The sequence below is a fragment of the Pan troglodytes genome, chromosome 16 (assembly GCF_028858775.2).
Source record: "Pan troglodytes isolate AG18354 chromosome 16, NHGRI_mPanTro3-v2.0_pri, whole genome shotgun sequence".
NCBI lineage: Eukaryota > Metazoa > Chordata > Mammalia > Primates > Hominidae > Pan > Pan troglodytes.
Window position 1 is genome coordinate 92,452,482 of NC_072414.2, and position 25,963 is coordinate 92,478,444.

General features: G+C 40.1%; 2 protein-coding genes across 14 annotated transcripts in view; one reads left to right on the forward strand and one right to left on the reverse strand.

Moving 5' to 3' along the window:
• LINS1 (lines homolog 1) overlaps window positions 1–18,075 on the reverse strand; it is a 57,250-nt gene extending 39,175 nt beyond the window's left edge. For 6 of the 13 annotated variants that reach the window (XR_010151561.1, XR_010151560.1, XM_063794406.1 and 3 more), the window contains exon 1: window positions 18,001–18,075. The gene's annotated coding sequence lies outside the window, so the exon portion shown is untranslated. Of the gene's footprint in view, window positions 1–2,092; window positions 2,202–12,779; window positions 12,841–17,996 lie in introns of those variants that run through there. The other 7 variants (XR_010151562.1, XM_063794405.1, XM_063794402.1 and 4 more) reach the window with 4 other exon arrangements.
• A 330-nt stretch (window positions 18,076–18,405) lies between these two features.
• The window catches only part of ASB7 (ankyrin repeat and SOCS box containing 7), a 49,106-nt gene continuing 41,548 nt past the window's right edge, over window positions 18,406–25,963 (forward strand). The window contains exons 1-3 of the mRNA XM_523240.9: window positions 18,406–18,926; window positions 19,111–19,209; window positions 25,620–25,741. The gene's annotated coding sequence lies outside the window, so the exon portion shown is untranslated. The remainder of the gene's footprint in view (window positions 18,927–19,110; window positions 19,210–25,619; window positions 25,742–25,963) is intronic.

The window sequence follows — 25,963 nt, forward strand, 5'->3', positions numbered from 1 at the left end:
TATATTTTAGTTATAACATTTCTTTTCAAACTACTGTCACTATAAAACAGAATATTTTGTTTTAATTACTATCACATGCTCAACTCTTTTAGTAAAAATTTCAGCAACAAATGGAATTACTTTTATTTAAATGCTATAGCAATAAAAATACTTCCAATAATATTCCTATGGGTCACTAAGTCCTTAAATTTTACCAAAATGAGAATGAAATTGCTATCTGACCTAGTTTCAACCCATAAAAAGGGCAATTTCATATGGCTCAATCATTTTAGCACACCAACCAAAGTGAATGCCAGTAAATAAATATTCCAGGGAGTAGATGGGCTGTTTTCTCTCATGGTGGGACCCAGGTTCTTTGGTAAGAGTGATTGTGAGAAATTAGACTGAAAGGTTTTAAACTTTAAGAAATACAGATTCAAAATGAGCCTTTAGAGACAGAGGAAAAAAAAAAGTATCGGGGTTATGAGAGGAAGAAATAAACTGTTTCTTCCACTATCCTCTTACAACATGCTTCTGACCATAGATGTGTGAGGATTTCTCCCCACCAGCCAGCAAGCAAGCAAAGCAACTCTGCATAGACCATGACCTGGGCGTCCTCCAATTCAATTCTACATTATCTACCTGGGGATACCATCAGATCACACAGACTGAAGACTGAGCCACAATTCTAATGCCAACTGCAAGCCCCAGGATGTTCCACCTGTGCTTCTGATCAACTGGCTCTAAATTGGAGTTGCCCCGACTTCCCCTTTGGGTTTGATTAATATGTTACAGCAGCTCACAGAAATCAGGAAAACATAAGCATAAATTCTTCGTTTCCCCTACTCGACTGGCTAAGGACAAAAGAAGCCCACCCAGGCTCCAAATCCTGTCATTACAGTTCATGGCTGTCACTCTAGTGGAATGAGAAGCACGGGAAAGCATGGCATTATCAAATTATATGGATGTTAAAAGTTGGGGATTACACCCAGGTACCAAAGGAAAGCTCACAGTAAGCCATCGCCTCTGGAAGAAAAGTATGCAAAACAGCACCAGTGACCACCTAAGGTCAGAGACGTCTGACACTCTAAGATTGGACTCCAAAGGGGAACACCCCAGGGGGATCCTCTGGACCTCAGTCTCTACAAAGGGGATGCCCTTGGCAGAGGTTCTGAGGTCTAGTCCTAAACTCTTCTTAGAACTTTCTCTTGCAGTTGCAATGCTGTTTGGCCCCAATATTGTTTGGAATCTGGAGTTTGCTGTTGAATGGGAAAGTGGGATGGTGTTGCATGCACCCAGGCTTTTGTGCTGCTGTTCTGAGCAGGGGGCCTGGTTAACATGTGATGCTCTCGTTTGGAACTGTTTGGACCCAGTGTCCTTTGGAGTCTGGGGAGGTTTGGCCTTTAAAAATCAAACTGCCGTGGAAAATGTTTTACTCGAAAGTTTGGTTCACAGCCTTCACTGGATTATCTATTGCGTCAAACAAAGTAAAACTGGCGAGCTTGTATTGCTATCTCATGGCTAGGGTTCCAAGCTATTGGATCTTCGTTCATGTATGTGTACATGTACATGTCTAGATGTGTTTATTTGTATGTACACTTATTGTTATATGTTGTGTTTACCGAACTGACTTATAAGAGTGCTCATACATTAACTAAGTCTAAGCAATTTTTAAGTTCACGTGACTTAAGTATAACTTTACTAAATAAGCTGGCTTTAAAATTATTGGTAAAATAAAAACAGAAATGCCTTCAGAACCGTCAGCATACATTTTTTGTCTGGTTTTATGTTTGTCTTTGCTAGATATTTTGGGATGTCAGTGTTTGGCATAGAAGATTATTAATCTATAAACCCAGCCAAAACAAAATGATCTTGGTTTGTGTGCCTTGTTTTTTTGACAAATCAGAGAAATCTGTGAAAGGAAAATATCTTGGGCCCCCAAAATCACTAAGCTCAAGGGAAAATTCAAGCTGGGAACTGCTTAGGGCAAATCTGTGTCCCATTTTATTCAAAGTCATCCTTCTGCTCATTAAGATAAATGCATATCTGACTGCTTCCTTTAGAAAGGCTAATCAGAAACTCAAGAGAATGCAACTGTTTGTCTCTCACCTACCTGTGACCTGGAAGCCCCCTCCCCGCTTAAGAGTTGTCCCACCTTTCTGGACTGAACCAATGTTCATTTTACATATCTTGATTGATGTCTCATGCCTCCCTTGTTAAAACTGAAAGAACAGAGCACAGTGAATGGGATAAGTGTTTTAGGTAAACTTTTTGTGTAAATTAAATGCTTTGAGCTATTTTTGATGCTCATTTAATATCTGGGTCATTTCCAATAAAGAAAGGATTGTGATATGGGGAAGTATGTTTCTAAATTGTGGAGCTGTTCTTATTTATAAATGCCCACACCTTATGGTTCAGGATTTCTTGCTTTTTGGGGTTTCACACAAGTTTTAGGTTACTAAGAATTCTAGTTAACACATAATTCTGTAAACAAAATGTGCCAAAAAGTTTATATTACTAGTGAGAAAAATAATAATTTTGTCTAATTCAGAAGTTATCTAAAAGTTAGTTCAGATACAGATTTGAAAAGGTTATTTATGAAATACCATAGTAAGAAACCAGTAAGTAGCAGATAAACATGTGGAAAAAGTTTATATAATAAAATATTATTTAAAACCTGACAGAGAATTGGAGACATTTGGCTAATTAATGTTTTCAGTTAAAGCTCTTAGTCTTGATTAAAATAAAGTAAGTATTGTAAAGAAATGTGGCTGGGTGCGGTGGCTCATGCCTGTAATCCCAGCACCTTGGGAGCCAAGGCGGGCAGATCACGAGGTCAGGAGATTGAGACCATCCTGGCCAAAATGGTAAAACCCTGTCTCTACTAAAAATACAAAAATTAGCTGGGCATGGTGGCCTGCGCCTGTACTACCAGCCACTTGGGAGGCTGAGGCAGCAGAATCGCTTGAGCCTAGGAGGCAGAGGTTGCAGTGAGCCAAGATCACACCACTGCACTCCAGCCTGGCAATAGAGGGAGACTCTGTCTAAAAAAAAAAAAAAAAAGCATTAGCAGTTTGGCAATTCTTTAATATAGTTAAGCCTGAAGCCGGATTTAGTGTGGAGCCAAATTTCACATACATGCTTGCATTGCTTCACACTATGTTTACTGTTTTGCATGGATAGTGCCGGCACTGAAGTACTTATATAGGTCATGTGCCTAGAGTGAATTTCTTGATTGCACAGGATGTATAATGATATTGGTGAACTTAAGGAAACTGAATTGTGTAATAGTAATAAAATATTCATTATGTGGGTTTTTTGGGGCCCTGGGTAACACTGTAGCCTCCAGGATAGACTCAGTGGGAAAATTTAGGGTTGGTTTTCTGTTTGTTTGTGCTTCCAGTTTTCATTCATTTGCTGTTTATTCTCCTCTGGGCTTTGCTCGTGTATGCATATATATAAAACCATGATTTTTTTAAGTTCCTAAGTGGAAGGCTTTTATTTGGTTCTGTGGATATTCTGTTTCCTATGTGTTTCTAGAAAGTCATCATTTGTCCCATTTATCCAGAATTCCTAGGCTACCTTTGTTGGGCCTGCAGGAATTAATGGAGCACACCAGCTTTTTAATCTTAAACTAACTTCTTTGGAGTTTAGGCTTCCTGATACTTTAAGTGTCTTGATTATACTTTTGTAAATAGAATTTGAGTAGTATTTCTCACTCTGCCTAATTTCTCCAAAATTTGAAGCTATTTGTGAATATTCTTAATTCATGGGAATGTATTTGTTTGCATTACAGTTGACTAGGGTCACTAGGGCTGGTCAGAGAGAAAGAGCCCAGAAATCTGGCATGCCGGCAAAAGGGCAAGAATTTCTTAGTAGTCAGACACTGGCCTCTCTCAATTTGTGCCAACTGGTTAAATGAAAGGTAAATGTCACTGTTTATCTCCTCTATAAAGTTTTAATTAATACAAAAGGAATTCTGAGGCTGGTCTTAAGCTGTAGTGAATCTGGTGTGCTCTGTGTGTCTTCCTGTATTTTTCTGTCATAAAGAGGGGTACCCTAGGATAAAAAGCGTGTGTAGGGCCCCAAAAGCCCACTATTCAAGATGGCCCAGCCAATTGGTCAGTCATGTCCTTGGGAGCTTGACCTTGTAACTATGTGGCTGTACTTTCTCTTTTCACAACGGTAGCCCGGGTTTAGGGTTCAATTCCTGGCTCAGGGAATGAATCCTTTATCTTCTGTGTATTTATATGTGTTGTGTGTATAATATAAAAGAGTTTTAATTAACTGGTTAATAATAAGAGCTTAAATCAAATATTTTGTCAGAAAAGTAAAAAGTGTAATGCCTTTCATTTAGTTCATGTGACTTAAGTAATCTGAGAAATAAAGACAGTTTTAAAATATTGGTAAAATAAAAATATCTTCACAAATGTAAACATTTGGTCTAAATTATGCAGGTCAGATATTATGTTGACTAAATGCTTTAAGGTCACAAACTGCTTCTTTGACTTTTAAAAATTGCTTAATTTATTCCGGAGCATTAGATTCTAGGTAAGTCTTGGGGACATGTGAAATTAGCCATGCCCTCTAGCTATGCAAACAAGGTTTTATATAAGAAAGGATCTTGTATGATAAATTCTTGTCCTAAAGTAAAATAACTGCTTGTTTAAAAGAGGGGTGTTTAGGACAAGTCAGAAAGTCCAAGCATGTGATATGTGGTCTGTGTAAGTCATGAAATAATTTATGAAAAAGAATTTATGCAAGAAATGTTGTACAATTTAAAGGTGATTAGGCCTCCTAAATGCTTTGTAAATGCCACTGTGACTCTTAACTGTACAATTTGCCTGTTTTACAGCTAGGTAGGGCCTGGGACACATGGAGTTAGATGCTAGAAAAAGTCAGACTTTATCTGCATTTCTTTCTGGGTTCTAGGCTTCTCCACATCTAGTACTTAATTAAAACCCCAAACTTATCAAGGTTTTCACCAAAAGTAAAAGTTGCTAAGAGTTAACATTGTAACATGTAACTGAGACTACTGAAGAAACAGTTTTACATGCAAGGTGTGTAAGAAAAGTGAAAGGTGTTGTTGGTAAAAGACTATAAGAAAGCATGGGAATGTACATTTTTGCCTAATTTAAAGGGTTAAACCACAGAAATAACCAAATTTCCTTGTATAAAGCTGCTAACCCAAGTAGAACAAGAATTAAGTACCAAGAAAATACTTTTTGTCAGATTTTCATGTTAAATCAGCTGATACTGAAATTGTTTTAGATACATATTTTGAATGAACTCCACGATCTAAGTCAATTTACCTATGATAACCCATCAGTTACCAGTGCTATGCACCTAATGTGGAGAAACAACTGGTATTCAAGAGGATATAAGTCTAATATTAATTAAGCATGGACTCATGGAGGACCAGGATGGTCACCTTGTCCTTTCTGAGTCCTTAAAGCTTTTATTATTAAAAGTTCTGCATTCCATGACTCATCATAGAAAAGATAAAATGATCCAAATTGAATATATTGGTGTGGTGGCTTATAAATTACTGAAATACTTTATAGCCAATGTTTGGGCCCATATTCCTGGGAAAATAATCAAAGCTTCAGGTACATTTGGTCACCTGATGGGCCATTTAAACATTTTATAAAGGGATTTTATTCAATTATTATTTTCAATGCATGTTTTCTGGTTATATAAAAGCTCTCCCATGCAAGAGGGCTCATGTTATAAAACTAAGTCATTACGCCACAGTGTATTTTCACTAGGTACAGAAAGCTTTTTATGGTTTGCTGAGGACAATCAACCCCTTCACAAATCTAGAGCCTAAAGATTAGATCTTCTGAGAACATTGGAGAAAGATTGTCCTTGCCATCCACATTGCAGCAAAACTTTGGAACCCTGAACTTTGGGTTCATAATCTCACAACTGAGGAGGGTCCCTCCACACTCTTGGAACTGTACACCCATAGGAACCCTTAAGGTAAAGCTAACCAAGGAAGTCACTCCCCAGAAGAACATGGCATCCTTGATGTGAACAGCTTTTCCCAAGATCACAGATCAAGACTTCTACTATTATGAGAGTCTTATCTTTGAATATTTTTTGTTTATGCCTCCAAGAACAATAGAAATGAAAAGGGGGTCTGTTGTATGCACTTATGGGGTACACTTTTATTTGTGAAGGATTTTGCAGCCAGCCTCATATATGAATAACCTTATACTTTGACAGATAAAAGATGAAGGTCCAATGCAGGTGAGAAATTTTAATGGTACACACATTGCCTCATAATCAGTCAGAAACAGAACATTGGTTCACTCCTCTTAACCCATATCACAAGTTAAAGAGAACATTGCTAGGAGGCCTTCAATCTTCTAGAAGGGCATCATTTGTTAGGTCCTTTTTCCACGGCCCTTTTCCATTGCAAAAGAAGCAATGATTAGAAATGTTTCCCTCATGATAGGCTGTATAACAGATTCTTCTCTAAAGGCTACAGTTATGTAACAGACTTAAAATTCTCTTGTTAAAGATATGATAGAATTGGCTGAACAGAGAAGTATCTGTGCAGCTGCTGGCACTTGTGGCCTATGGAGAAATACATCAAATGAAAAGTATAGAGATTCATCGTAGGGGATTAACAAAGAGATTGCTTGGTTAAATGAGTAGGCTCTTTATCTAGCTCATTCTTTGATCTATTTGATTTTAGGTGGTTTGGTTTATGGGAACCTAAGGGAAGAAGCATACTCCAAACTCTTGGTATTATCCTCCCGATAGTCGTAACAATAGTCTCGGCCAGGCGTGGTAGTTCATACCTTTAATCCCAGCACTTTGGGAGGCCGAGGCGGGCAGATCACCTGAGGTCAGGAGTTTGAGACCAGCCTGGCCAACATGATAAACCCTGTCTCTACTAAAAATACAAAATTAGCCAGGCATGGTGGCACATGCCTGTAATCCCAGCTGCTCAGGAGGCTGAGGTGGGAGAATCACTTGAACCCGGGAGGCGGAGGTTGCAGTGAGCCAAGATCACGCCATTGCACTCCAGCCTGGGCGAAAAGAGCAAAACTCCGTCTCAAAAAATAAAAAAGGTAAAAAAAAAATAATAATAGTTTCCCTTGTGTGCTGTATTCTCTCAAAGGTTTTAAACGGTTGCACGCAGCCATCTCTAGAATGTCAAATGGTCTCTCTTCAACTGGAATGACAAGAGCTGAAAGAAATGTGTGAACATGAGGACACCATAACCTATGAATCATGCACTGAGACCAGAAACCCAAAATGAAGGTAACTGAGAGTTGTGCTAAGGCCCTAAGTTTTGGTCACACTCTCACCTAAGTGAGAACGTGACCAAAAAGGGAGAATTTTTTAAAACAAAATTATGGAAGGCCATTGTTTTGGACTGAACTCATGCACTAGGCCCCAACAGACCAAACCTAACCAAACCAAAATGGAGTTGCTTGCATTAAGACGTTAAGGAAACACATAGATCCTAGAACAGACTAGGTTTTGTTTTTCTTCCGCAAATCTCTAGAAAACATTCCTGGCAGCATAGGTATCCACTCGCTGAAGTTCCCATTAAATCTTTTAACCAAATTCATTTCCTCTCGCCTAGAAACCATCAAGCTTCAGATGATCATGCAACAAAGGTTCCAGCCACTACTCCTGGCCATCAAGGAGCTACCCTGCCTCCACTAGACAGAGAGGGGCGAGAGTTCCGTGATTCCCAATAGGTAGGGACTGTGCCCCAAGCCAGCATGAAGCAGTTACAGAAGATAGACCATTGGTCCCTCTGCCTCCATAAAGATTTATGGGGATCACGTCTTTCTGCGGGGAAATGAGGCAGAATAGGGTCTGGAGGCAGGGACATAAGGCTAATTCACGCTGACTTCCTAGAACTAAATCAAATGGAAACACTTCATCTATGAAATATCCTCTCCATTTACATAGGGTGTACACTAAGTAAGTGACTTTACTTCACCCTCTTCATTTACATAGGGCATACACCAAGTAATCAATGGAAACCTCTAGAGGGTATGTAAACCTCAGAAAATTCTGTAACGGTGCTCTTGAGCCCCTATGCTTGGCCCACTCCCACCCTGTGGGGTATACTTTCATTTTCAATAAATCTCTGCTTTTGTTGCTTCATTCTTTCTTTGCTTTGTTTGTATGTTTTGTGTGTCTTCCCTTGCTTCGTTTGTGCTTTCTTTGTTCAAGACGCCAAGAACCTGGACACCCATCAACTGATAACACTTTTGGATTTTTACGGAGGCTTCTTTACTTAGGCATGGTTGATTAAATCACTGGCTTTTGAAGATAGACTCAACCTTGAGTCCCTCTCCCCTTCCTGAGACTGGGGGTAGGGCTGAAAGTTCCAACTCTGAGCACAGGGCTGATTCCCTCCCCGCAGTGAGCACTCCATCCTGTAGCCATCTAGATGGTCCAAAAAAATCACCTCATTAACATAAGCTGGGGTGTGTGAAAAGTGTTTATTATAAATAACAAAACACTGCCTTTTACCTTTAGTGCTCTGAAGCTGTCTTGAGCTGCTTCAGGAACCCAGGACAAAAGGCCATATATATACTTTAACAAAAGATCAACTTATTGTTCTAGTCCCATAGGAAGTAATAGGCTTAAAGGATATGGGCCTGTAATCTTAGATAGAAATCAAAAAATATTCATCTTAGTAATACAGGTCACAAATGCCAAGGGGCCAGGCAGCTAATGAATGAATGACGACAATAGGTGCTAGGCTGTTTCTATTGTGATCAAGTATAAACTCCTCTTAATTACACTGTCTTTAAAATAAATGTCTGTGGGTAGCCCATTGGAATTGAAAACTGTAGTTTGTATGTGTTTTTTAAAGCAATTGTGGTATTAAAGGAAAGGAAAATCCTTAAGAAAACAAACTAGGGGATTTAACTGACCACAATTTTTTCTGAAGTGGATGCTCTGAGGTTTGCACATCTCATTCTGCATTATCATGCTGGCCTGGGGGAATGTGTACTCTTCAGACAACGAGCTTTTAAGAGACACCAACAAACCCAAGTGTCTGACAGAGGGTGCACAGGATGCTGACAGGCTCTGAGGCCATCTATATGATAAATGAACGATTTCTCTAGCCTGGAAACAAACAATTGGGGCAGTCTTACTAGGTAAGTGAAGGAGCAGTGGCTCTCTTAGTGTTTTCTCTTGGCAGAGGAGCTGAAATCCCACACCAAGTGGCCTAAGGGTTACCCATATTAAGTATAAAATTTCTCTGAAGCATCTATTTATTTTTTAAGTTCTGTAAACTATTTGAATTTTGCATTATATGCCTAATAAAACCATGTGTTTATTAATATAAAATAACATACTTCCCACCCATCTTCACATAAAATTGCTGTGTTAGGAATATGAATCGTTAAACTTTATTGAGTACCTACTATGTACCAGATACTGCTCTAAGTGAGTTTTACAACTTTATGGGGGGGGGGGTGCTTAATTATCATACCCATTTTACAGATAAGAAAACTAAGAGAGATGTTATGTCACACAGCTTCAGGGGCAGAGTCAGGATGTGAAGCCAGAAAATCTAATATCAGAGCCTGTGTCCTTCACCACTCCACCAAAGCACTCTTCAAACTTCCATTGGTGCTCCAAAAGCCCAGGACAAGAGTTCAACATTGGACTTCAAATTAAATAGTAACTCCTACAGCTTAACTGTTCACACTGTAGAACAATAGTGCTCAGAATCATTTTCACATGCTACGCAAGATCTAAAATCAAGGTCAATTACTATGCAATTTCCCAATATAAACTAAGATTAATTTTTTCAAAAGATACTCAGCAACTACAGGTTGAAATGTTAATCAGGATAGCGATTTGACTGAGTTTTTAAAATTGTATAGTCACCCCTCGGTATCTGTGGGGGATTGGTTCCAAAACCCACCAAGGATACCAAAATCCATGGATGCTCAACTCCCTGGCAAAAAATGGCATAATATTTGCATATAAACTGTGCACATCCTGCCATATACTTTAAATCATCTCTAGATTACTTATAATACCTAACACAATGTAAGTGATGTGTAAATAGTTGTTACACTGTATTGTTTTGATTTGTATTATTTTTATTGTATTGTTACTTTTTATTTTTTCTGAATATTTTTTAATCTGAGGTTGGTTGAATCTGTGTATGTGGAACCCGTGGATCCAGAGGGCTGACTATAGTTCCATTTAAGCCCCAGAATCAACAGGCCAGCATGGTAATCAGACCTTCAGGGGTCTCTGATTTTGGTTAATGATCACGAATCTTGTGGGATCAAATGTTGTTGGTAGTGCTGCTGTCAGTGACATGGTTTTCTGGAATTGTGAGTTTCTGAACAAAACAAAGGGCAGTTATCCCTCAGGATCCGTCGGAGATTTGTTCCAGGACTCTCTAAGGATACCAAAATCTACAGATGCCCAAGTCCCATATATAAAATGGTGTGGTATTTGCATATAATCTACACACATCCTCCTAGGTATTTTAAATGATCTCAAGATTACTTAAAATATTTGACACGGTACATTGTAAATGCTATGTAAATATTTGTTACACTGTACAGTTTAGAAAATAATGACAAGAAGAAAAAATCCATACATGTTCAGTGCCAACTCTGAGCACAGGGCTGGTTCCCCCTGGCAGCCAGCAACCCATCCTGTAGCCAAAATTTTTCCCCAATTCCCTAAATATTTTTGATCTGGGGTTGGTTGAATCCAGGGGAGCAGAACCTACTGGAATGGAATCCGTGGATATGGAGGGCTGACTATACTTTTAGTGGCTATACCAAACCTGGCAAGTTCCCCATGAAAAATCAACAATCCACTGTTCCTCCTCGGGCATCAACAGTTCATCCACATTAAAGGCACTGTGAATAAGGGTTACTATGACCTTGATTTTACTTTCTCTAAAATAACTCCAACCTTTTACAAAAGTCAACCCCAAATGGGTCATGGCTGTAAACTTTAAACTTTTAGAAAAAAAATGTAGGAAAAATCTTAGGCATCTGAGGCTAGTCAAAGGGTTCTCAGACTTGACCATAAAAGCATGATCCACAAATGTTAAAACTGATAAACCGGAACTCAGCAAAATTTAAAACTTGCTCTGCAAAAAAACCCTAAGAAGATGAGAAGACAAGCTACAGACTTAAAGAAAAATATCTGCAAAGCACATGACTAGTACCTAGAATATATAAAGAACTCCCAAAACTCAACATTAAAAAAAAAAAATTCAATTACAAAATGGATCAGACATGCACAGACATTTCACCAAAGAGGATATAAAGATGGCAAATAATCTCACAGAAAGATGCTTAACCATATTAGCCATTACAGAAATATGAATTAACACTACAGTGAACTACCACTACTAGAAGAGCTAAAAATGACTCCAAATGCTGGGGAGGATGCTGAGAAACTAGATCTCTCCTACACTGCTGGTGAGAATGAAAAATGGCACATCCTCTTTGGAAAACAATTTGTGGTTATCTTTAAAAAGATATGTCTATGTTTGAATTCAGAATACAAAAATAATCTATTTCCATGGTCAATATTAGAAGTAAAAAAAATTACTATTTCTTTATATGATGTGGCTACTACATAGACTAATAGACTGGGAAAGTCAATAGTAGGCCTTCCCCTAATTCAACAACAGTTGGTTCAAATCTGACCACAGCCCAAGAGGCTACTTAATCTATTTTGCTCCATTAATGAAGATGCAGTGACAACTGTCGCGGAAGTTGAGGCCTCCAAACCCAGGCTGTCTTCCAGGATTCTGGTTCCCTCCACCAATCGAAACTGCACTTTTCACAGAAAAAATAAAATGGGTCTGGTTAGACAAGAGCACCTCCCTCCCCTATTAAAAGAAGTGGGGCAGATCTCTTCCGACAGCATGCCATGTGCCAGCATCTTCCCTTTAGTACCATTCTTCACTCTCCTCTGTGCCCCAACAGACTCCAGGAGATTTGGAGTGGGAGGGGCGGAAGGCAGGCTGGACTTTAAAGCTCCAGGAACTGCCAGCTCTCTTTACCTTCAGGGCTAAAGGGGGTGCTGGCGGTTACTGGCCTTGGAGTGCTACACCATCCTTCCTTTTCCTCAAAACAATGGTACTCAAACTGTGTCATGCACTAGACAGGTTTATGAAAGCAGACTGCAGGGCCCTACCCTAGGAGCTTCCCATAAGATAGTTCTGGGGTGGGGCCCAGTAATTTGTATTTCTAACAAGTTTCCAGGTTACTTCTGAGATAGTGAGAATACAAACTCTGTCACGTGTTTGTAAATTGTCTTCCTATTAAACTCTTGTCTTAGGACTGTGAAACAGGCCAGATTTTTTTAGCATGAAGGAAAAGCCTGGCAATCAAGTTATAGATAAAAGACTTAATGCTTAAATGCATTTTTCTGTCAAAGTGATATACTGGTAACAGCCTGATGATACAGGAGCTACAAATTATTTAGACAGATAGTGAGGGTAACAGAGTCCTCGGCAAGGTTTCCCTTTTAATAAAAAGCAGCCCCCAAATAATTTCTTTTCTAACAAAAAGCGGCCTGAAAAATCAAGCTGCAAGCATAGATACACAAGTAAAAGGTTGCATAGGTGAATGCCGGCAGCTGTGCCAATGGGAAAGGGCTACCTGGGGACCAGGCACAGATAAGAATGTAACAGAGGAAGCCTGCTGCAATTGGTTAAATCCAAGATGGCCAAAAACTTGACTGAATGCATACTCTTGGCTGCATTATGCCCTATTACCATAAAACTTCCCTGGGGAAACCGCCCACTCCCTGCCACGTACCTGAAGCCATGACAGTTCCAGATTAACCACATTTAGTCAAGAAAAGGGTGGCGCCCTGATTCCGGGAACTGCCCGCCCATTTCCTGGAAACCCTCTCCTTTCATCATAGAATACTTGTGCCTTCATCATGCCTGTCTGCGTAGCGAGCCCTGACCACATTACACGCCTCTTTTGAGCACATCCAGGCTCCTCTTTTGAGTGTGTACTTGCTTTCACTCTGCAACAAACCTTCTACATTTTCACTGTGGTCTCCCTTTCAAATTCTTTTGTGCAGAGAAGCGAAGAACCTGACCTGGCCTACTGGCAACGGTATCTTTCTCAAGTAGCTCTATTATGTGACCACTCCAAAGGCAAATCTTTTTTTTTTTTTTAAACATAGCACAGATTAATGCTGGACATTAGAATCATAACGTGTTCATGCTAGAAAAAATCTCAAGAGATAATTTAGAGATAATTCTCAAACCGTAGCATCAGAATTACCTGGAAGGCTTATTAGAACACAAATGGCTGGGCCCACTTTGGAGATTCTGATTTAGTGGGTCTGGGAGGGCCCAAGAATTGAACCAGGGACTACATTTTGAGAACCACTGCGCAATCTACTTGATTTATTGATGAGGAATCTCAGCTCCTTAGGTTTTTATATGCTAATGCTAAGCATTTTTTAAATAAATGGAAATTCTCCAGTGTATCAATATGAATGATACTTTTCTATACTTAGTTGCTAAATTATAACTGTATGTTTTAAGTGGTACTTCAGAATGAAATATTTCACTGAAAGGTTTTCCTTAGTCTTCCCCTTTTCCAGTCTATGCCTTGTCCCTTTTCCATCTGCCCCCACAAACCCGCCACCAGTGGCAGGGTAGCGTTGAGGAACTGTCTATAGATGTGATACTGTCTAGATTTTACTGAACTCCTAAATTCTGTACACAGACAAGATCTGATTTTTCAATTGATAAAACGAGATTATCTACCTACCTCAGCCAAGTAGCATACTCAAAGATTTGCAAAAATTAAATGGCTTATATGTGAAAACACCTGTACAACTCAAGTAGGAAGATGTCAATATGTCTTTATTTATTAACCTTGAAAGGTTCCTTCCAGCCTCTGGGCCTTGATACAATGCTTCTCCTTCCACCCACTTTCCCTTTTGTTTTAGGCTTAAATATGACTTTCTTTGGCAGGGGTAGGTCCTCCGGTGATACTGTCTTCCAGCTCTGGTGCCCTGTCTTACAGAATGTGTCACAATTATACTTTAACGATTTGTGCAATGATTTGTATGATTTAGAGTTGTCTGCTTGGTTCTTCCCTAGCTCCTAGCACAGCATTTGATACACAGTAGGTACTTATATTTGTGGAATACATTCCTGGCTGAAGATTAATTTAGTAGTGTATATGTGACAATCCTAAAATCAGTCCCAAAGTATATTTTAGTACTGTTTTGATCTCAAAAAACTTTAAAAACACCATGTAATATTTTAAGTTGTGAATTTTAAATTATAATAAAAATGTAGTATCAAAGAATTATAAACAGTAGTATCCATAGCAGGGATTAAGTTCTGAGCTCATTCAGTCTTTACCATATGACACATCTGACAACGTACTTGACAGAAGCAACACACACTGAAGCACCATCTTAAAATGGCTGTGGTAGAATAGCATAGAAGACCAAAATCCCTTAAATTACCAGGGCAAGAACTATAAGGAACTCAAGAGCCTCCAGTTAGCTTCCTTTCTTTCGGCGTTCTTTTTGCTGTGATGACCAAGGTCTGAAATACAATTTCTCTACCCAGCCCCATCTCCTTTTCTGCCAGGTACAGCTGAACTAAGTTGGGCTAAAGAGGCAGATGATGGGCTCCAAACTGTGCTGCATCTGTCTTTATGGTGGCCCTCTTTATTACACCAAGATCCCCAGACACAACCTGCAGGCCCAGAACACTTCCTGCTGCCAACTAGAGCATAACCTGCTCATTCTCTCCACCACCAAGTGCTTTATGGGCCAGGACACAGCCTCCTGGGCAGTGGTCCTTGACCTTGGAATCTGACCTTGACACTGACATCACTGGAACATTAGGAAAAATCCATGAGCCTTGGACTCCCTGGAGACCAGCTAAATCAGAATTGCTGCAGTGGGGCTGGGGCATTTTTCCAATGATAAAGTCTTTTTCTACTCAAGAAATATACTCAATTCTGATTGAGTCAGGGTTTCATGAATCAAGCTTCATAAATACTTATCCCAAATTATTTCACTTATATGTTGTAAGATGTTCCCATTTTTGTGAGTTTTATATTATTAATTAAGTTAATGGGAAATGAAGTGTATCTGTTAAAACCTAATCAATATTAACTTGTTATAAATATTCTGCAATCTAAACTGCTTTTACATCATTGAAAAGTTATAAAAATTAGCAAATCTGATAGCACCAATTCAATAAAGCAATTTAAAATTATCTAGTAGCACATTCTGTGAAACTTTGACAATATGATGTTACTTGGCTACGATATAATCATGTACTTCAATCATTTGAAAATGGTTGTTTAACTCAAAGGCAGGATTTTAAATGAAAAACAAATGGCCAGAAATACAAAGAACTAGGAATTAGGAGACAACTCTGTTTCTAGGCTCTCCACCAACAAATTCTTAGGCCCCCATCTCTCTACTTAACTATCATTTAGCAAATACACCATATGAATTGCATGGGTGCCGAGTCTGCTATAAGAATGAATATGTTCTCCACAACAATTTACATATTTATTCATTTCTCTCTCCCTCTTTTTCCTTCTTTTTGGGAGTTCAAAACTTCTTGACTCTATAATTAGTAAATGTTATAAAACTGAACTTGTACATTATATTTGAACTGTTAAAAAACAAAATTTGAGGCTGGGTGCAGTGGCTCACACCTGTAATACCAGCACTCTGGGAGGCCGAGGCGGGTGGATCACCTGAGGTCAGAGGTTCGAGACCAGCCTGGCCAACGTGGTAAAACCCCATCTCCACTAAAAATACAAAAATTAGCTGGGTGTGGTGGAGAGTGTCTGTAGTCTCAGGTACTCAGGAGGCTGGGGCAGGAGAACTGCTTGAACCTGGGAGGTGGAGGTTGCAGTAAGCCAAGCTCACACCACTGTACTCCAGCCTGGGCGACAGAGGGAGACTCCATCTCAAAAACAAAAACAAACAAAATTTGAACAAATTTAAAGATGTAAATGGCTTTTATTAGCAATTCATGAATCTGGCAGCATCTCAACTAAAAATTTAGAAAAGGTGTTCTGATTAGCTGAAGAGAGGTGGGCTGAAAAGGGTTGAAGAAGCAAAAAGAGAATAAAAGACAGATTGGTCATTTCAAAGTTACTTTCCTCACAGAGACAAAATGGAGGAGAGACTTCTTTATCATGCTGGCTCAGGTAAATCAGGCCTCCTTGACTCCTTGCTGTGTATCTTCTGGATTTTTTGACAACTGGCCCATTTCTAAGTTGTCTGATTATGTGACACCTAGCACCAGCAACTCCATTCTGATTTGGCCTGGTCTGTTGGGCCTAGTGCAGGGGTTTAATCTAAAACAATGGCTTCCTATACATTTCATTTAACAATACTAATAAAATACCGCTTTTATTTTATTTGTTTACATTGGAGTCCTGCTGTTAAGCAAAAAAAAAAAAAAAAAAAAAAAAAAAACCAGGGAGAAATCATGGTAGAATTGAAAGGCCGAAAGCTACTAAAAATTGATAGCATTTAATAGTCCTGAATAAGGTGTTTCTAATTATAATTCAGCTACTAATTTCAAGAAGAAATGGAAATTTAGAAAGTTGAAATTATGAAATATGATTGCTGGGAAGTATAATGGGACAAAAATAAAAAAGCTGAATCTATCTTCACTGCCACTACTGCACTTCTACTCTGGACAACTGCAACCGATCCCTTCCAAAGTGGTTGTATCCAGGCCCACCCTACACCCACTTCCTTCTGAAAAACCAATCCACTTTCCTTAGGATACAGTCCAAACTCCTAAACAAGGCTTACCAAGGCCCTTCAAGATCTGACTCTCGGCGTCTTCTCACCTCTATGCCCCACCCCCCAGTCTCATTACCAGTCATTTTCCTACCACTCTGCTTCAGCTACCCTAGCCTTCTTTCTGGCAGTTCCTGTAAACAGCAAAGCATATTCTAGCATCAGAGGCTTTGCATTTCTAATTCTCTCTGCTGGCAAAATTCTCTCCCTAGATCTTGGCATGGCTGGCTCTTTGTCATTCAGATCGCTGCTCAAATGTCACTTCCTCAGAGACCTTTCCTATCTGTCTTAGTCCGTTTCGTGTTGCTTATAAAATAATTCCTAAAACTCGGTAATTTATGAAGAAAAGTAATTTATTGTCTAGTTTTGGAGGCTGGGAAGTCTAAGACTGACGGACCACGAGACAGCACCGCAAAGTACCACGTGGCCAGGGGGCTGAGCAGGCTCACGAGTTGTCAAGTCTCTCCTTAAAAAGCCACCAGTTCTACCTCCGTGATAACCCATTAATCCACGAATAGATTAATCCACTCGTGAAGACAGAACCCTCATGGTCCAACCACCTCTTAAACACTCTACCTCTCAGTACTGCCACATTGGGGATTAAATTTCAACATGAGTTTTGAAGGGGACAGATATTCACACCATAGCACTACCTATCTAATACAGCCCATCACGTCCTGGTCAAAATCAATTCCACCATTCTGCTTGATTTTCCTCATATAACCCATCCCCATCTGATAATTTTGTGTTTGTTTCCCCGAAATCACTATCTTGTTCACTGTTGTCTCCCCAGGGACTAGAACAGTGGCCAGTAAACACTTGCTAAATGAATAAAGTGCTTAACAAACATGTCTCGATCAGTCTATCTCGCGTTTTCCCCACGACCCCTCTCCATTCATTCACAGGAACCCGCCAACGTTGCGATCCTTTCAGGAAAGTCCTTGGATCGTCATCGCTATCCCAAAGAGAGTCCGTTCTCCCACTTCAGGCGAGGCATTGCCAGCCTGGAAGCTAACGGGGTCTCAAGGACCGACAGCCGCGCCAAGACCCGGCACTTGCGTCTGACAAGCGCTGAACAGGGGCGGAGAAACAAGGCACCCCTCTACTCGCTTCCTGGAGCCTGCCGCCCTCCCAACCTTAAGCCCTGAACCAGGCTCTCATTTGGCCGCACTCGTGCCTCCCCTGCTGCCAGCACGGCGGCCGGTCCCGGTTACCTGCCTGGGATCTGGCTCAGGCGAACTCTCTTCACACCGCCATTTGAGGGAACACAAATGCCCGCTCTGGGCCACCGTAGTTCACAGAAAGTACAAGCTGGCACCTCCTCCCGCATGCGCAGAGACCGCCTTCGGCGAATAGTGTCTCTTAGCAACGGCTTTGAGTCCCTCCGCCAGGGGCGGAGCCTCGGAAGCCACCACGGGGAAGCTGTAAGGGGAAGTGAGTGAGACCAATCGGAGACGAATCTCTGCCCCGTTCGGCACGCCTCCCTTAACTGTCGCGAATGCGAAGGCAACTTTACGGCAGGCAGAGGGTGGGGGCTGCCGGGGGTAAGGAGGAGAGAAGGAAGCAACCAACCAACCAAGTCGTCCCTACTCCCTCCACCCCCACCCATCCCGGACCTGGTTTACGGCTCCAGGCTCAGGCTCCACTGCGGGCGCTGATTGGTTGTTGAAGGCTTGGTCCCATCCCAGTGACCCCAAAGTGCTGAAGGGAGGGGGCGGGGGTGGCCCAGTGCAAAGTGCATCCCGAAAGCCCCCTGTCCGGAGACCCCACGGCTGGCACTTCGGGCCCCGTATGACCTGGGACCTCGCCGTCCCGAGACCTGCTGGGTCCCTCCGTAGCTGGAAGCCTCCGGCCCGGAGCGCGGCAGCCCCCTGCTCCGAGCCCTGGACCGGGACTGCCCCCCCACCCGAGCCAGGACTTCCTCCCTGCCTCCCTGCACCTCTGCCCCAAGGCTGCCCGGCGGCCGGGATCGCCACCTCCTGCCTTCTCGGCTGTTCGGATGTTCGCCGGGCTGGGGCCGTGAGGCACCGAGGAGGATCAGGAACACCAGGGTCCGGCCCTGCCTGGGGTATTTCTTCAATGGAGAAGTTGGTGAGTGTAGAGGAGGCTGAAAGGAGGAAGAGAAGCAGCAGCTGAGGAGACAGGTAAAGTCCTTTACTTCCCCCGAGGGGAAGAGTGCTGGCTGGGAGGGTAGGAGGGAGGAAAATCTCTGCTTTTTCTTGCCTGCCCTTGCCACTCTCCAGCTCCTTTCCTGAGCTCCCCCTTCTTCACAGCCCCCCCTCCCCACCCCTGAGACACTACACCACTCACTGGTTTCTGTTTTTCTAGGTTTGAGCTGGCTGAAGAAGACGCGAAAGCAGGAAGAGGTCTGCCCACCTATCAGAGAAGCAGAAGGCACAGTGCCTCTGACCAGCATCGTCTGTAAAGGTAATGAGCCAGCCCTCCCCTCCCCCGTTGTTTATTCCTGGCCCCTACCTCATTAAGCAGTGGTTTATTTTCAGGGTGGTTGCCTGGGAATGCAACCTTTCCTAACCCCCCCCACCCCCACCCCCAGTTTCCCAGGAAAAACAAAAGCATTACCCGTGCCTGATATTTAACATTTTATAACTTCTCTACCCAGGACAGTATTTTCCCACTTTCTTTCTGTACAGTGTGTTTCTGTGTTTTTCATTATCTTTTGGTACACTGTGCCATTTACTCTGCTCTGAGGCTTTGAGACCTTTTTGTAGCTACCCTCCCTTCCTTACTCTCATAGGAATTCCTTAATTCCTTGTTAATTGCTTGTTAATTCTGAATGACTTTCCTTTTTAATTAAACCACAATTTACTGTTTTCCCCCTTACTCTTTCCTATCACCTTTCTTCTACCTGCATCAGAAAAATCTTTTGAGTTATCTAACTGACAACGATTTGGTAGAGAAAGGTAAATTATTGGCCTGAGATTTATGACTTTCAGAAAATAGTTTGATTTTATTTCCTACTAGAAAGCCAACCTGTGTACCTTAAGAGTGTGAATGGTATGAAGGCAACATTATTACCCTGAAGCACTTAGGCATAATTAACTCTTTGGGCTTTCTGTGTGTTTGTGTGTGACAAATGTGGATGGGTTTTGAAACTTATAAAGATACAATGTTTCTTACACCTCAGATTTTCTAGAAGAACTTTTAAAAATTTGCACAATATCTTATTAATCGTTTGACTCAGGAATTTAAAAACAAAGGAACCTTTTGGTGTGTTTACATATCTGGGTCTTAATTTTAGCACTCTATAAAAAAGATTTCTCATTTTAAAACTTTTACGTAGAGTTTGCTGGATTGAAATTTAAGCATCTAATTCATGTGATCACATTTCTGCTGCCATATTTTGTTGCTGCTTCTGAAAATGCTCTGAAAGTAAACTTAGGACATTAATGTAATTCCTAAAGGGGGGATATAAGCATGGAAATTATACAAGGTTTAATTCCAAAATTAGCCAAATGGATGACTTTTCTAACATCCAGTAGCAAAAGTATAAAGTGACGTGTTAATCCGAGTTATTTTAATATCCCAAATTGTTTAGGGAATTTTTGTTACAAGGAAGTGCTTAAAATAGCAGAAGTGAATATTTTTGATTTCCTATGTTCCACTGGACTTTCTGCCCTCCACAAAAAGAAATTAGTATCTTTACTGATTCTGTTAATTCTTAAGACATAGCTAAAGAGATAAAGACATAGCTTTTAAGGGGATCTGAGGTATGCATATTCTTGACACATGGAACTGCATGCCAAAAGAAGAGATTCTAGGGAATAGGATTTAGAATCAGTATCTACCAATGACTGTTCCCTGGTGAAAACTTAGGGCAGCTTTTGTATGTATATGTAGGGAATCAGGAGTACTTGACTACATCATTTCAGTAAAAGCTACCCAGAAATCTTTAAAGGCTAATTTTTATTATGTAAGTATGGAAGTTGTCAGGGAGATGGCCTAATGATTACTTCAGAACTTTTAAAAAAAGCTAAAATATTTGAAGTATGTTCTAAAGATCAAAATGAAGTACTGTGTTTTGTATTCAAGCCTCTCAGTTAAATATTTTTTCAGCTTCACATGTAACTCTAGGACGCTTTCATTTCTAAAGAGTAGTTTCACCTGAGATGGTAAAGGGAGGGAGTCTGTGGCTAGTCCAGCACATAAGGTAAGAGAGGATAAGGCTTTACTCTAGCTCTCAGCCAGTTCATTCTCATTGCTTAAATAGTATTTCATGGATCATCTCATTTTTTAATAGTTTTTCTAAGATTAGGGAATATGTGTAAATTGTCAACATCTGTCATGTTTCTAATATCAGAATGACTGAGAGTATTTGGTCTAGATTATACCAGGCATTTAGAGTATTTAATTTGGGTATTTATTTACCAACATGGCTTGGTAAATAGTTAGTAGCTTACATTTTTTAACCTGGCAGTTAGCTTTGTATTAATTCTATTGCCAATCATGTGGCTTAAAAAAAATCCAATTTATTTCGTCACCAAATATAGATTTATAATCACGTAGGGAGAATAATTGATTTTAATTGAAGATATGCAATGATGCATCTTTAGTATACTGTGGCCAGTACTTACATTCTTTACACATAAAGTGATGTCATTTACAATTAGTTAATACTATGACACATACAGTATCTCTTTAATTTGTTCACGTTTAACTTTGGTGACATAGAGATACACACCATCCCTAAAAAGTCTAAAGCCAGATATCATTTATATGGGCATATCTATTACCTGACTTTCAGCCTTCCACTTCATAATCCCCTGAATGCCCTCCCTACGTAGGATGATTGTCTCCTTTCTTGCAGACTTTCTAGGAATTGACACATGAGGCTACAAAGATGGTGTTGGCAGACCTAGGTTAATAAGATAATATTGACAGGACCTCATCGTTATAATACTTGTGATTTAAGCTTTGAGTTGGGTCTGGATAAGTCCAAAATTTCTTCTGTTGCTTCATCCACACTTCATGAAAATTATTGGTTTCTCTGCTGGAATTTATGTGGGTCATGGATAAGTTGTGCATGGTAATAAATCCTTATGTTATATGGAGGCCCAGTAATTTGGAGGAAATACTAATACCTTTGTTTGTTTTGGATCATAACCACTATGCTATACTTTGTTGAGTGACACTAAAATAACACTTATACTTTATTTTGGGTTCCAGGCTCCTGATCATATCAGTAGAGCTTGTGAACAGGCATCTCAGCCATGTTCTCCGTTTTGGTACGGCCGTGTATTGTTTTTCCATCCATCTTCCCTCTTAGATCTTGTGAATGTGAACCATTGAAGGATTTGTTTTTTTTTTCTCAGACCCAATGTCATCGGAGTTGCTGATTGCATTTATTTTCTTACCAGCATGTATTTTTGTTTACTTTGCAAAGAAATGCTTATTTCTTTCTTTGAGTAGTAAGCCATTATCTTGTTGCTAAGTTTATGTGACATCAGAAAGCACAGTTCAGTTTGCATCACTTAATCAGAAATGTGTGGACTTTTAATGATAATAATATGCAAAAAGTCATTAATGTCTAATCATTTATGCCAAAGGAGATTTGGGAAATATGGTCAAATTTGGTGAAGGTTTTGTAACTTCGGACAGGTCTTAAGCATATTTTGTTTTATGTTTATTTTATTCTTCATGGTGTTCTATCATATAGACTTAACTATGTGAAGCAAGAAGTTTTGGGTTTAACTAAATGAACTTCACTTGGCATCTATATGGAAATTAGATGGTAATGTACTTGAATTTCTAAATTAGTAGTTTTTAATATGGTCAATAGTATTAAAGCTTGGAAGCCTAGATTCTTTTCTTTTGACCCCAAGTGGAAAAGAAAGTCTTCCTTGTTTGTTTGCTTTTTTTTCCTTGTGACTGTGAAACCTAGAATAAAATTTCTGAAGATCATACCCTCAGAGTATCAGTAGCTCCTGAGTCCACAAAAACATAACTAAACATACATAACTTACAAAATTACCTCCTGGCCGGGCACGGTGGCTCACACCTGTAATCCTAGCACTTTGGGAGGTCGAGGCGGGCGGATCACAAGGTCAAGAGATCGAGATCATCCTGACTAACATGGTGAAACCTCGTCTCTACTAAAAATACATGAATTAGCCGGGTGTGGTGGCACGCTCCTGTAGTCCCAGCTACTTAGGAGACTGAGGCAGGAGAATCGCTTGAACCCTGAAGGCAGAAGTTGCAGTGAGCCGAGATCGCACCACTGTACTCCAGCCTGGCAATAGAGTGAGCCTCCGTCTCAAAAAAAAAAAAAAGAAAAAAGAAAATTACTTCCTTTGCTATATTCCTTTCCTTTTTATAGGTGACTTCCATGAGCTGTCAGTTTTTTAATAAACTCCCTGAGGGAAAATAGGCTTTCTTCCATTCTCATCTCTGGACTTCCTCTGTTGTTTTTTAATAGACATATTTACCACTGGATATTGTGTTTGCTTTTCAGCTCCATAGTCTTTTCTTCATTTATACACGTGACTCGACTCTGTCAGGCGCAGCTCTCATAAAGTAACACCAGGAGGAAATTACTTGTTGATGCTTTTGACTACTTGGGGGTCTTTGGTAATAAATTATTTTCTGTCGTAATTCAAAGCAGTGCAGCTGACAGGGATCATGTGTGCATGACGTGTGTGTATGTTTTTTTCTGGTAAACGTTGATGCACTAGTACATGCAGGGAGTACTTTTTTGGTTTAAACCTGTGGTTATTGTTTATAGCACTTGGTATTTTCAGAAAAGAGAAAAATAATCTTAAAATGTCTGGGATTTTAAAAAATTCATTTTAAGTATGCAGAACTCTATTGGAATACCACCTGGAGGTGCTACCTGTGGCCAAACCCTATCACTGTGCCACATTAAGTGTCAAGCATTCTGTAGACATTTGTTTGTTTGACTGAAGGCGCTCATATGGAATTAGCACAAGTTGCTACCACCTGTGAATCTTTCTTGTGGGGAGAAATAGTTTCGCCACTTCATCTTTTACCACCAGGCCTTTTCTTGATATTGTTAATAAATTAACACCATTTCCTATTCTGCTCAGCTCTCATGCCGTCTTCCCTGTCACTTCCAGCTGCCTCCATGGAAGTGGCGGTGGATAGTTGGAAGCCAGCAACAACCACAAGGATTCTTCAGGCTTGAAGCTATGTTGGGTCATGTTTACTTCTTATGGGAAGTAAGGGGTGCTGAGGACACACTTGAAAGTGAGATGTCCAGTGATGTTCACTCTTGAAATGTAGATGTAGCTCGTGAAAAGTGGTGGCATATTCATTTGTGGCAATGTGTGAGGCTCATCATTGGGGACACTGATTTGCATTTTAAAATAAACTTTATTATAGGAAAGCTTTGGATTTACAGAACAATTACTGAGGCTGTGCAGAGTTCCTACATGCTCGATACTCAGTTTCTCCTAGTAACATCTTATATTAACGTATGTTTGTCACCACCTTGAGGAGGGACTATCTATACAAATTATTTGGAATTCTGAACAACAGATGTGTTTTTCCCCCTTTATTTATCGAATCAGTTATTTGTATCAATGTGAACTGTTGATATCCACTTTGTACTTTGTCATCTGGTACTGTTTTAAGTATTGCTGCAGTTATTCCCTCTTTGGCTATTGAGGGATCTTCCAGTTGGCTCCTGTGTCCCTTTGACCTCCCCCACCGTGGTGTCTTTCTTTGAGCACCTCCTTGCTTTCTGGCACCGTGTGATGTTCCAGTCTTAGAATCGGCCATTTGTATAAGGATCGCTTTGCATGTTTCACAGCTTGCTTTGTAGGAGTTGTTCTGATCTCGTCGGCCTCATTTATTTAGAAATAATAATAGAATTTTAAAACAAATTTTATTTCCAAGGGCAAGTTGGCAAACTCTTTACCTTCCTTGAAGAGGTTTGACAAGGAAAAGTAGATGAGAATAGAGGAAAAGAGAGAAGTGGACTATACCAATTTGGATTGGTTGAAAATTCTGGTGTGCAGCCAGCGGGACATACAACTGCCGCGGGCCAGGTTGCTAAGTGGCCCGACCTTTTCTTGTCTGAAGGTTTAAGTGATGCTCACCCACCGTCAGGGGATGAGGTAGTAGTTCTCCCAATATGTCATTCCTAGAGTTTTATGTGGAAGTCACTTTGTGTCCTTAACCTTGTTGGAATTAACAGAGCTGGAATTTAATTGACACAAAGAAAGATCCCTTTTCTTTTAGTTGTGGTTAGAGTTTATTCAGAATTCACATGGGGAACCTGGCAAGGCTGTTGTTAATGTTTTATCTAGTTTGGTGTATGCATAAAGGAATAACAATTTCAAAGTGATTGACTTGATGCCTTTAGGGCACATGAAGAAAATGCATTTAAAGACACAGTCTCCTTTTAGTTGTCATAGATTTTATTTTAACCCAGGCCACCTATTATATTTCATGCACACGTATTCTCATTTAAGTCCTGTTTAGAAAGTGCAGGTGACTAATGGTGTCGGTTAAAAAGTAATTCAGATAAAGCAAGTCTGAAACTGTATTCTCAATACAGGAAAATGAAGAATCTATGCTTGCATCCAAATTCCAAATATATGATTTATTATTGTTTTTATTTGCTCTTTCTCAAATAGCTGCATTTTGGGGGGAAAAGCCTGAAACTAAATCGTATTTATTGGAGATGAACATATGTAACAAGATTATTTTCTGTAAGAGTTGATCTGAGTTCTTTCTCTGCTCTATAGATTTATTGTAAAGCACTGAAGTTTACATTCATCAAAAGGTAGACTATGCAGACAGCTATGATTATTATTTTAAGGAATTTTCCTATGATTGTTATTTTTATTTGTTTTTAGATTAAGAAGGCTTTTTTGCTCTGTAGCCTGGACGTACTTTGAAGCCCCTCCCCACGATGCTGTACGTGCACAATGGTTACTAGGCAATCCGTACATCAGGAGAAGGGACACTCTTCCATAAGGCAAGTTGCCTCAGGGTCATCGGTCATCTGTGTTGTTCCGGGGGAAAGCTCACTTAACTTTTACTTCTCTCTTAAATCAGTTAATGTATACTAAATACACCACTCACTAAAGAAAACCCAGGTTTGTTTTGATATTGTTTCAGTCTTTTTCTTGCATGGTAGGCCTCGTTTAAGTGCCAACATAATCACTTAATTAAAAAGAAAAGCTGTTAAGGATGATTG